The sequence below is a fragment of the Tenrec ecaudatus genome, chromosome 6, assembly GCF_050624435.1.
Source record: "Tenrec ecaudatus isolate mTenEca1 chromosome 6, mTenEca1.hap1, whole genome shotgun sequence".
NCBI classification, from domain to species: Eukaryota; Metazoa; Chordata; class Mammalia; order Afrosoricida; family Tenrecidae; genus Tenrec; species Tenrec ecaudatus.
In genome coordinates, this window is record NC_134535.1 from 80,777,460 (window position 1) to 80,789,293 (window position 11,834).

The window sequence follows — 11,834 nt, forward strand, 5'->3', positions numbered from 1 at the left end:
TTTAGCTGTATCCATGAATTGCGATTTATTTTTTTTCCTGTTAAAAATAATTTCTAATTTCCCTTACGATTTCTTCTTTTCCACCCGGGTTAACTAGACTATGCTCTTTAATTTCCACATGTCATTCCGTTGTTCATCTCTTCTAAGGTTAGACATCATATGATTTCTGTTTCTAAAAACTCAGTAAGATCCATTGTTTTGGCTCAGAATATGACCTTGCTGGATAAACATTGCGAGTGTGCTGGAACAGAGTGTGTATTTTGCTGTTATTGAAGGAAGCTCAGATCACAGTCCCGAGTGTTAATTGTACCTCCTCTGTTGTTACCGATTTCCTATTTGGCTTACCAACCACCAAGATAGGAATGCTGTGGTCTCCACAAGTAGTAGTTTGCACTTGTTTCTTTCTCCCTTTAATTCCAATAATCTCTGTTTTTGAAAGCTCTGTTGTGGAGCGCATTCCCCTTTAGAATATCTAATGTCTCCTTAATGAATTGATCCCTTTATTACTATGTAATGTCCCTCTTTATGCAAAGTACTATTTCTTGTTTTGAATGCCCCCTGTGATGTTCATCTGGCTTTCCCTGACTTGTCCCCTGCTCAGGAATGACCTTCAAAGAGAGGGCTAGGTGGGAATTGAGGAATCATCCTGTATACACCACCTCTTCCCATCCTATCGGTCATTGTTAAGTCCTGTGGATGCTACCTTCTGGATCTCTCCCAACCCTTTCCACTCCTCTAGCTTGACATCCATCACTCTAGTCCAAGTGACCATTAAAGTATCTTTTGTTTGGCCTTCTCTCTGCATTCTCATTGACCTCCTTAAAAGTCCACTCTAGCCTAATTTGATTTCTACACTGGAACTGGAAGGACTTGTTTAAAACTCAAATGAGGTCAAGCCTTTACATCTACTTAGGTAGAATTAGGTCCTAATATTCTTTTTTAATTGTAAATATGTATCACGAAAAATGTGCCATTTGTTTATTTTTCTTTAAAAATTTTATTGAGGCTTGTACAACTCCTATCACAATCCATACCTACATCCATTGTGTCAAGCACATTGGTACATTTGCTGCCATCATCATTCTCAAAACATTTTCTTTCTACTTGAACCCTTGGTATCAGCTCCTCATTTTCCACCTCCTTCCCCACACCCTCTACATCACAAACCCTTGATAATTTATAAATTATTATTATTTTGTCATGTCTTACACTGTCTGACATCTCCCTTCACCCACTTTTCTGTTGTCCATCTCCCAGGAAGGAGCTTATATGTATATATCTGTAATAGGCTCCCCCTCTCTACCCCACCTTCCCCTTTCCCTCCTGGTATCGCTACTCTCATTGTTAGTCCTGAGGGGGTTATCTGCCCTGGATTCCCTGTGTTTCAAGTTCTTGTCTGTACCAGTGTATACCCTCTGGTCTAGTCGGATTTTTAGGGTAGAATTTGTAAGGATCATGATTGTGTGTGTGTGTGTAGGAAATATTAAAGAACTAGAGGAAAGTTGTATGTTTCATTGTTGCTATACTGCACCCTGACTGACTCATCTCCTCCCTGTAAGGGGATGTCCAGTTGTCTACAGATAGGCTTTGGATCTCCACTCCGCACTCCCCCTCATTCACAATGATATGATTTTTTTTGTTCTTTGATACCTGATACCTGATCCCATTGACATCTAGTGATCACACAGGCTGGTGTGTTTCTTCCATGTGGGCTTTGTTGCTTCTCAGCTAGATGTCTGCTTGTTTATCTTCAAGCTTTAAGACTCCAGACACTATATCTTTTGATAGCCGGGGACCATCAGCTTTCTTCATCACATTTTGTTATGCCCCCGCTTTGTCTTCAGCGATCATGTCAGGAAGGTGAGCATCAAGGAATGCCAGTCTAATAGAACAAAGTGTTCTTGCATTGAGAGTATACTTAAGTGGAGACCCAATGTCTGTCTGCTGCCTTAATACTAAACCTATAAATATATGCACATAGATCTATTTCTCCATCATCTTATATAAATATGTTTACATATGTACATGTCTGTATTTAGACCTCTATAAATGTCCTTTGCCTCCTAGTTCTTTCCTCTGTTCCCTTTTACTTTCCTCTTGTCCCACTATCATGCTCAGCCATCATTTGGGTTTCAGTAATTCCTCTCGGTTACATTGCCCTTGATCAAGCCATACTAGGCCACCTACACCCTCCTCCCCATCAATTTTGGATCACTTGTTGCTTCCTTGTCCCTGGGTTTGTTAACACCCACTTCCTTTCCCCCACATCACCCTCTCTCATGCCCCCCAGAACCATCAGTCCCGTTGTTTTCTTCAGTTGCATTAATTACGTGCACCATGTAGCATAGCCACCACCACTCTCTGTTTCCAAAACTTTGTCATTGCCCTAAACAGAAACTCAGCACTCATGAACTGATAGCTCCTGCACTCCCCTTCCACCTGTCGCTGGGAACCAATAATCTATGGCTTATGTCTGGATCATTCTCTTCTCCTCTATGTTAGTTTCCCTGAGCTACCACAACAAAGGACCACAAAGTGGGGTGTTTCCCAAAATTTTATGTGGTCTTGAGTTGTGTTTTTCCTTTGGTTATGATTGTACCTATTAGGGGGTATCTCAGCAGTATTATGTCATTAGGGTCACCCTCTTGAAGTTGCAGTATATGAGGCGTACCCCAAAAAGACCGGGATGTTTTTTCAAAGCGATGTATTTTTTACAAAGCCTCTGTTATCACCTTCAAAGCGCTCTCCGTTACACTTCATGCATTTGTCAATCTGCAGTTGAAATCTCAGAAACATTTTTCAAACTCATCTGTTTGGATGGCTGACAACATCTTCCTCATTTTTTTCTTCACCTCTTCTATGGCATCAAATCACTGTCCTTTCACCTCCCTCCTCATTCACGGAAACAAAAAGAAGTCACACTGAGCAAGGTCAGGTTAGTAAGGTGCATGGGGCAAGAGAGGCATGCTGTTTTTTGCCCAAAACTAGAGCACTGAGATGGCTGTGTGAGCAGATGCATTGTCTGGTGGCAAATCCAGTCCCCCATCTGCCACAAATCAGACCTTTTTTGTCTCATACTGTTACCCAATCTTTTCAGAACCTCTAGCTAGAAAGCTTGATTAACAATCTGACCTGGTGGAACGAATTTCAACTGCATTATCCTCTTCACATCAGCAGAGCTTTTTCCCATTTTGGGGGGAGGCATATGTTTTTTCATTTTTGGTGTAAGAAAACGAGGACTGATGAACTTATAGAATCAGCAAGGTAAACAAGCAGCCATCTAGCTCAGAAGCAACAAAGGCCACATGGAAGAAGCACACCAGCCAGTGGGACCACGAGGTGTTGAAAGGATCAGGTATCAGCCATCATCAGAACAAAAAAATCATATCATTGTGAATGAGGGTGGGAATGCAGAGTGGAGACCTAAAGCCCATCTGTAGGCCACTGGACATCCCCTTACAGAAGGGTTATGGGAAGGAGATGAGCCAGTCAGGGTGCGATGTAGCAATGATGAAAAATACAACTTTCCTCTAGTTCTTAAATGCTTCCTCCCTGCCCCCACTATAATGATCCCAATTCTACCTTACAAATATGGCTAGACTAGAGGATGTACACTGGTATAGATAAAAACTGAAAACACAAGGAATCCAGGGCAGATGATCCCTTTAGGAACAGTGGTGAGAGTGGTGATACCGGGAGGGTGAAGGGAAGGTGGGTTGGAAAGGGGGAACTGATTACAAGGATCTACATTTGACATCCTCCCTGGGGGACGGACAACAGAAAAGTGGGTGAAGGGAGACGTCAGACAGGGCAAGATATGACAAAATAATAATTTATAAATTATCAAGGGTTCATGAGGGAGGGGGGAATGGGGAGGGAGGGGAAAATGAGGAGCTGATGCCCGGGGCTTAGGTGGAGAGCAAATGTTTTGAGAATGATGAGGGCAATGAATGTACAAATGTGCTTTACACAGTTGATGTATGTACGGATTGTGATAAGAGTTGTATGAGCCCCTAATAAAATGATATATATTAAAAAAAAAAAAGAATCAGCAAGTGGAATAAGGGTTTTTTGGTGGGGCGTGGGCCCAGAGGTGGGGGTGGAGTGGCGTAGTGACAATGTCAAGGGGCCCATCTAGAAAAAGAATGTTTGGAAACGGATTGTGGAAGCAACTGTACAATTCTGTTGGACGTGATTGAATGATAGAATGATTCAATATATGTGTTAATCCCAATCAATAAGTAAACAGACCAACCAGAAACTCAAGAATCCCGGAATCCCCAGTCCAGCTGTCAGCAGGGTTGGTTCATTCTGGAGGCTCTGAAGGAGACTCTATTCCATGGCCCCCTCTCAGTTTCCGTGAGTGCGAGCAACCGCTGGTGGTTTCAGACTTCAAGTGAGGGCCCTGCACTCTGCACTCCTGTCATCGCAGGGTTTTCTTCCCGGGATCTCTTGCGTGTCTGTCCTCCTGGGTGTGTGTGTGTGTAGGGGGGGGCATTTTCGTAGTGGTTGGGGTGAAGAGTAAATTAGCTTCCCATTGGACAATTTATGCACATTTTATTTCATGAGCTAAGTTGCAATCCTATCAATGCGACCTGGGTCCCCCATATCTCTTGGCCCACGTTTCCGGCATCTTCCTGCCTCTGGCCTTTGTGTGGGGCCAAAGTGCTCTTCTTATAAGCACTGGTAATTCCATTTGGAGCCTGTCCCCATCTTCACATGACAGATTATATCTACAGAGTCACTTTCTATCGAAGGCCACTGGCTGAAGTTCTGGGTAGTCCTGCCTTCTGGGTCATGCCTCTGTAGTCACCCCACGACTCTCTCGGTAGCTCCTTCTATGGACGTGCCCTTCAGATCCCAGTTCAAGCATTACTTCTTCTGGGCAATATCCCCAACTCTCTCAAATTTAGACCAGATTCCTTTGTTATATACTCTCAAAGACTCACGCTTCTCCCGTTTAAAAAAAAATAGAGCATCTGTGTTTTCAACCTTTTCATTAGTTGCGGGCTATGTTCCCCGAGCACTAGATGGTATATCCCGGAAGCCAGGCCTCGTTTACTCACCTGTGTGTTCCCAGGCCTGTGCTTAGTAGGTGCTCAGTACATGTTTTTGAATATGAACGGCCTTCCAAAAGTCTGTGGAGAAAATGGAATGGAAATAAATGGTAATTTTCAATGAACTTTGTGAAGCTCCCTGGAGTTTACTGGTTGTTAACTGATGGAAGAGGAGGAGATGACGCGGAGAAGGTTGGTGAGGGCCAGTGCAGGGAAGGGTTTGAAGGCCATGGAGTTTGCACTGCCTTGATTGGTAGCCTAGGTTTAACTTTTTCTTGTCCCAGGATTACGGGGACCATCTTCTGAATGCAGGTGCTTGGAATAATTATCCCTGGGTGTGTGGTCTGGACCTCAGTTTATAACAGGTTCCCTTCAAAGGGCTCAGCTGCTAACCGAACCATCAGTAGTCAAACCTACTAATTGTTCCTCGGGTTCAGACCCACTAGTGGTTCCTCGGGAGAAACGACTTGGATCTATTCCTGCAAAAATGATAGCCTCAACCCCCTGGGGAGCATTTTCTGTCGGTAGGGTTGCTACAGACCAGCGCTGACTTGACCGTACACAGCACCAGGAAGGCACCAGAAGCCCTGGGCCACTGTTTCGGCGGCTGAGAAGACAATGAAGCTTGGAGCAGGGAAGTGTCAGGGCTGGTCCCTCCTGCCAACACGTCCCAAGAGTGTGCGATGAGGTCTCCCCATGCTTGCCTCGACGGAGCACTCTGACTGTACTTCGTCCAAGACAGATTTGCTTGTCCTTTATCCGCCCTTGGCACTTTCCACATTCTTTTCCAGCTACCGCAATGCCAAGGCATCGACTCTTCCACGGTCTTCCTTCCTCGATGTCCAACTTTCACATGCATGTGAGGAAATTGAAAATCCCCTGGCTTGGGTCAGGGGCACGTCGGTCCTCAAAGTAACACCCTTGCTCTCAAGAGGTCGTGTGCCGCACATTTGCCCAGTGCAGCTCGTCTTTTGATCTCTCGGCCGCCGCTTCCGTGAGCACTGATTTGTGGAAAGAAGACGAGATCCCGTCCATCAAATAGGGATCCAGAAAGGGAGGAAGGCCAGGAGGGTCGCAGAGTGACGTCAGTTTAGAACCTACTGAGCGTGAAGCTTAGAGGCGACCTCCAGACGGTGATTGGAGACCGGTGTGAAGCTGATGGGAGAGTCTGGAGATGTCCATCTCAGACCCTTATTCCTGGTCCCTCAGGCGAACCCCCAGGAACCAAACGCTGTGGATGGTCTCTGAAGTCCACGAACCTCTTGAGGTTGCATGGGAGGTGCTGGAGATCTGCGATTGTGCAGGATAGTCTCAAAGGAGGGGATAGCCAGACAACAGGATGAAGGATCGCTCATGGAAGTAGGAGAGAGAAGTAGGACAATTCAGGGAAGCAGACTGGAGACAAATGGCCAGAGAGGTCATCAGAAATGTAGGAGGCCGCCTCTACCTCGAGTCTACTTCCAAACGTCCTGATCAGAGTCCCAGCTAGTAAACCCTGATAGAAAGGGCGAAAAAGGTGCAGCCAAACTTCAAAGTCTCACGGAATCCGGACTGACCGGGCTCTATGAAACCAGAGGAACACGTGGGACGATTGCCCTGAGGCACTTAAACTCGAGTTGAATCGATCCCTGGAAGCCATTTTTAGTCATCTTTGAACTACCTGGCAGGTAAGCTCAAAAGTAAAGAACATCACCTTTTACAAAATCAATAACAGGACAGATAGTCCCCAGTGACTGAAGCACAGATGGGAAAGCTGGGGCCCATGAGACGAAGTTAATGGGATGGAAAGATATGAATGAAAATAACCAACCCCTCTGAGCAGACTGAGTAGAAATTGTTGCCTGGGTACCTGTTTGATTTATGTATCTTACTGCCACCGAGTCCATTCCACTGCCCCTGTGGGTTCTGAGACTGTAAGTGCCGGCTTTCTCCCGCCGAGTGTCTGATGGTTTCGAACTGGTGACTTTGAGATTGGCAGCCCAGCGTTGAACCACGATGCCCCCAGAGTTTTTGTTTTAATCTGTGTATACCTTTACCAAAATATTTTAAAAAGAAATCTAAGAGGTCAGGGAAATAGTTGGACAGAAGGAGGGGGTGGTGAGGAGTGTCCAACGTCGCAGGGAGGTCAGGGCAGAGAAGGCTTGGAAAGAGCCATCCGCTTCAGCTAGTAGTCGCTCCCTGATTTTAGTCATTTCTCTGGAGCGTGTAAATGGAGTGGGGGTGACGGTGGTCTCTTCTTCGGGGACGCTTGACTTTGGATGGGAAGCAAGGGAGCTGTCAGGGAGAGAGGCCCAGGAGTCAAGAGCAGTATCCTCTCTCTGCCTTGCCTCTCATTCATCCTCTTTCCTTTTTTTTTAAGGAGAAAGGGACTGAGCAGGGTTAGAGGCCGAGGGGATTACTCCAGCCTGGGACAGGGATGGGGAGATGACCAGAGACAGGCGCTGGGTGGGACAAGGTTTCAAGAGAGTGCGGTTCAGAGTACAGGTGGAGGGACTGACCCTGGAGGGTCACCTCCAATTCTGAGCAGGGCGTCACGCAGAGGGAAGGGGGAAGGATGAGTTCTGTGCCTCCACTCCATTTCTGCGGCCTCTTGAACCTGACCAGCCCTCCTTACCCCCCACCCCCACCCCCGCCTGCTTTTCTGTTCTGAGGCCTTCACGCTGTGTTCTTTAGCTTGGAACTCTTTTTTGTCTTGTCCTTCTCCAAGAAGCATCCAACATGACAGCCCCCCCCCCCCCTCCGGCTTCCTGGCAGCAGGCCGGGCTCCCCAGCTGGCTGGGCTCTCCAGCAGCAGAGGGGAAGAGCTCCCCTTGGCTCCATGGCTGCAGTCCCTCTTTGGTCTCAGAGGGAGGTGGGAGGCTTGGAAATGCATCTGTAACATGGCTGGCTTTTGCCTGGGACTCCCTCACCTCCCGGATCTCAGGACTGGCTCTGCCCACAAGGGGGTGCTTGGACAGAAAGGACTGGCCTAGCATGGCCGGGCCACTGGTCCAGTCATGTTTCCGCCTCTGGCTTCAACCTTTGCCCCTGTGATGGTCTCCATAGCCACCACTACCCCTTAGTGTAGATAAATAGATAAACATAGCCCTTCTGTTTTTTGCCCGGCTTATGGAGGTGAAATGCCTTCCCAGGGATGGGCTGGAATTTCAAGTATCTAGAACAGTGGTGTCCCGAGGTGGGGGAGTTGTGGGTGTGTACAGTGTGACCGCACCAGGTAACACTGTGTGTGCGTATGTGGTGGGGGAGGTGGTTGTTCTGCGTGACACCAAAGCGTATATTACATTTTTGTGCAGCGTCTTGGCAGTAATGTATTGTTTTTGATAAGACTAAGCCTGAAGTGAGTTATAACAGCACAAGCTTTGTTTGCTTGTTTGTTTGTTTTGGATGCCCCGCTCACATGTCTCAATTTACTGACAAAGCTTAAAACTTGATCCAATTTACTGTTTGAACCTTCTAGTGGGCTCCGGGCAGGGCTGCCAAAAGCACCCAGTGCAGGGATACTGCGACCCCCTGGCTTCATTTGTACGTGGCATACAGGTATTTTTTTGCTGTTACTTTTAGAGCATCTGGTTTTGCCCAATTTCGGGGTCCCCCCCCCCTTTGTATTTGTGAACCTATATCAATAACTTTTTTGAGAGTGAACTTGTACTGAAAGGAAGAGAAGGGGGATGGTGGGGGATATATAAGATCCTAATGATGTAACTAACAGCATTGTAAGAGATTTTCCAAAACAATGTTGCTATCCTGTTCATATCCCCGTGGCTGGGGGGTTGACTTCCGCTCCTCACGGGGACTCTGAAGTAGAACTTCCCCCCAGTGTTTCTGAGGCTCCAAATCCTTACACAAACAGATTGTCTCATCCCCTCTCCCACGGAGCAGCTGATGGCTTAGAACCACCGACCCTTCAGCTCACAGCCCAATGCTTCCCCCAGCTGGCGCCACCACGGCCCAGTAGCACTAACACGGTTCAAGGGAACTGACGACAATGCAATCTGCCACTCCAGCCTATCGCATGTTGCTCTTGATTAAAACGTACTAAGGATTCTGGGTGGTGGTGGTGGGGGGGCACCATGAGCTGCTGTCCTGAGTGGCACCTATTGATCCAGATGCCCTCCTCCCCGCATGTAAGGGAGACCTGAGGGTGGCCAGTCACTGAGCTTAGTCACTGGCTTGCCCTCCCTTCCTGCCCCACCTACACCCTTTTGGAGCGAGGAGCGTGGAGGGAAGGTCTACAGCGGCCTTGGGTCCATCCTGGTGGGTTCTGGGGTGAGAGGAGGGACCTCTCTTTCCTGGATTTCTCCTTTCAGTCCCACCAGCCACCTCCAGCTCTAGCTTCAGTACCTGAAGTTCGTGCCCACAATCACAGCTTCTTTTCTCTCTGTCTTCTGGACTCTTGGGACCCTAGGTGAAGACGCGAAGAAGAAAGAGAGGAAGGAATGTAGGGGAGAGGGGAGAGGGACGGAGGTGGAGAGAAGAATTGAATCCCAGACTCACTCATTCATTCAGACAAGCAAATTCCTGGGCTGGACCCAACACCTGCAAGACAGGCCCTTTCAGCTGGAAACAGACTCCTATGAGAGGGTGCTGGTTGGAGGGGCTTGGACTTGACACCTGAGGAGCCTCGTTAGAGCTCAGACGGACGACCGTGTTCTGGGCAAGGGACGTCTCTGAGTCTGCAGCTCCTTACCTCGCAGTAAGGATAATAGTGTTGAAGTCTCAAGGTCGTTGTGAGGGTCAGATGAGTGGAAATATGGACGAAGGCCTCCTTACTAGTCACCCTTCAGTGCTCATTGGATGCCTGCCTTCCAATTCAATCTGGAGGGGGTGCTCGACAAGCTCCCTGGCAAGCGTAGCCCAGCCCAGCAATGTAACAAAGGCCCATTCTTGGGGGGGCTCTTTTGGGGAGTAGGGAGTGGCTGCTTCCGGCAGGCTGGCCCTAGTGACTGGGGCAGGCTTCCTGGCAGAGGTGATTGGTGTGTGTTTTTCATTCAGTCAATGTTTGCCGAATGAATGGGGTGCGTTGGAGCGAGGGCCTGGAGGTGGGGTAAGGTTTCAGCAGGTGCAGGTGGGGTGGCAAGCCCAACCCAGGCGCTGGGGTGGGGAGGGCAGCTGGTGCCAGGTGGGGAAGGCTCAGCCCCAGCCCCAGTGCCAGCTGAGGAGTTTGACCTTTATTCTGAAGGCAACAGGAAGCTCTGGGCTGGGAGTGACGGGATCAAAGAGGAGTTTGGGGAGGATCAATCTGTCTGGATGCAGAGAGACTTTTTGAGCGAACAGGGGAGCTTGGGGGGTGGACAGGGACACCATGGACAGAGGGAGGGTGTGCACGTGTCTGAGAGCCTGGGGCTGGCGGTGATGTCACCCTCCACCCCCACCTCACCCTGTACCTAACCCCCACCGAGGGGCCAGTTTCACACAAGCACGTCTCCAGCGTTGGTTTCACCTGCCTGCCAGAAAGGGAGGGAGGCATTGCAGGAAGGTGAGGAATTTCTCAGGAACACAGAGGACCAGAGACCTTGCCCTCCTTTCTCCTCCTGCTGTCCTGAGTCCTGGAGGAGGAGCAGCAGGGTGGGACGGGGAGAGAGAAGCAGGTTGGGCTAGGACCCGGACCTTTCATCCTCTGGTTTCCTCTCCAGCCCTCGAAGACAGAGAGGGCGTCCTCTGCAGGTTAACACTGGAGGAATATGTAATGGGAAGAGAGGAACCTAGACCCCCAACTCAAAACCTCAGGGCCATCGAGTCAATCCCAACGCACAGCGACCCTGTAGGGCAGAGAAGAACAGCACCCACCTGTGGGTGCCGAGACTGTCACTCTTCACAGGAGGAGGAGAAAGCCTCATTTTTCTCCTCCAGAGCGGCTGGTGGTTTCAAACGGCTAACCTTGCTAACCTTACTCTTAAGCCATAAGCCCTAGAACTTGGTAATTAATCACTTAAAGCCAAACGGACTGCCATCGAGTTAATGCTGACTCACAGTGACCCTATAGGACAGGCTAGGACGGCTCCATGTGAGTTTCAGAAACTGTAACTGTTCACGGAGTAGAAAGCCCCGTCTTTCTGTAGCGGAGTGGCTGGTAGTTTCAAACTGGGGGTCCTTTGGATCACAGCCCAAAGCGTAAGCACTACGCCACCGGGGCTCCCGAGTTCAACCATACAGGGATAATTAACAACAGGTGTCTAATACCCGTGGCCCTAACTTTCCTGGAGAAATGTCTTGCCTGGGGCCGGGGTGGAGTGGATTCGGGGTGCCAGTTGCCTTGAACTAAATCTTCTCCCTGACCTGACCCACAGGGATTGCCTTTTTGTTCCGTCTAATTTCTGGACCACACACCTGGAGTGACTCAAACGTGCAGCCTGGGGCCCACGACCCCCCACTCCCCACCCCCTGACTCACCAGAGCGCCCAGGAGTCCAGAGATGGCTATCTTCAGTCTGGAGGTGTGGAGATAAGGGTTATGGTTTGGCAAGCTCCCTCTCTGTGAGACTGAGCACACAGTTCTCCTGCCACCGCATTCCTCCCGGGCTTGCCTCAGCCTTACACAGTTCTTCCTAGGAATTGTCTGCCTTTAGAGAGCACCTTTCCCCCAAACCGCCCAGCCCTTCCTCCCCCCCCCCCCCAAAGTTTTCTCCCCCATGCAGGCCTCTGGCCTCTCTGAAGCCTGTTCCTCCCCATCTCTCCGGTTCCTTGGCTTCAAGACAAGATCGCTCCACTTGTGAGCACCAATGTCCGCCACTTCCTAGCCTCTCATTTCCTTTCCTAGTCCCTTGGCCTGGTAAGCCCT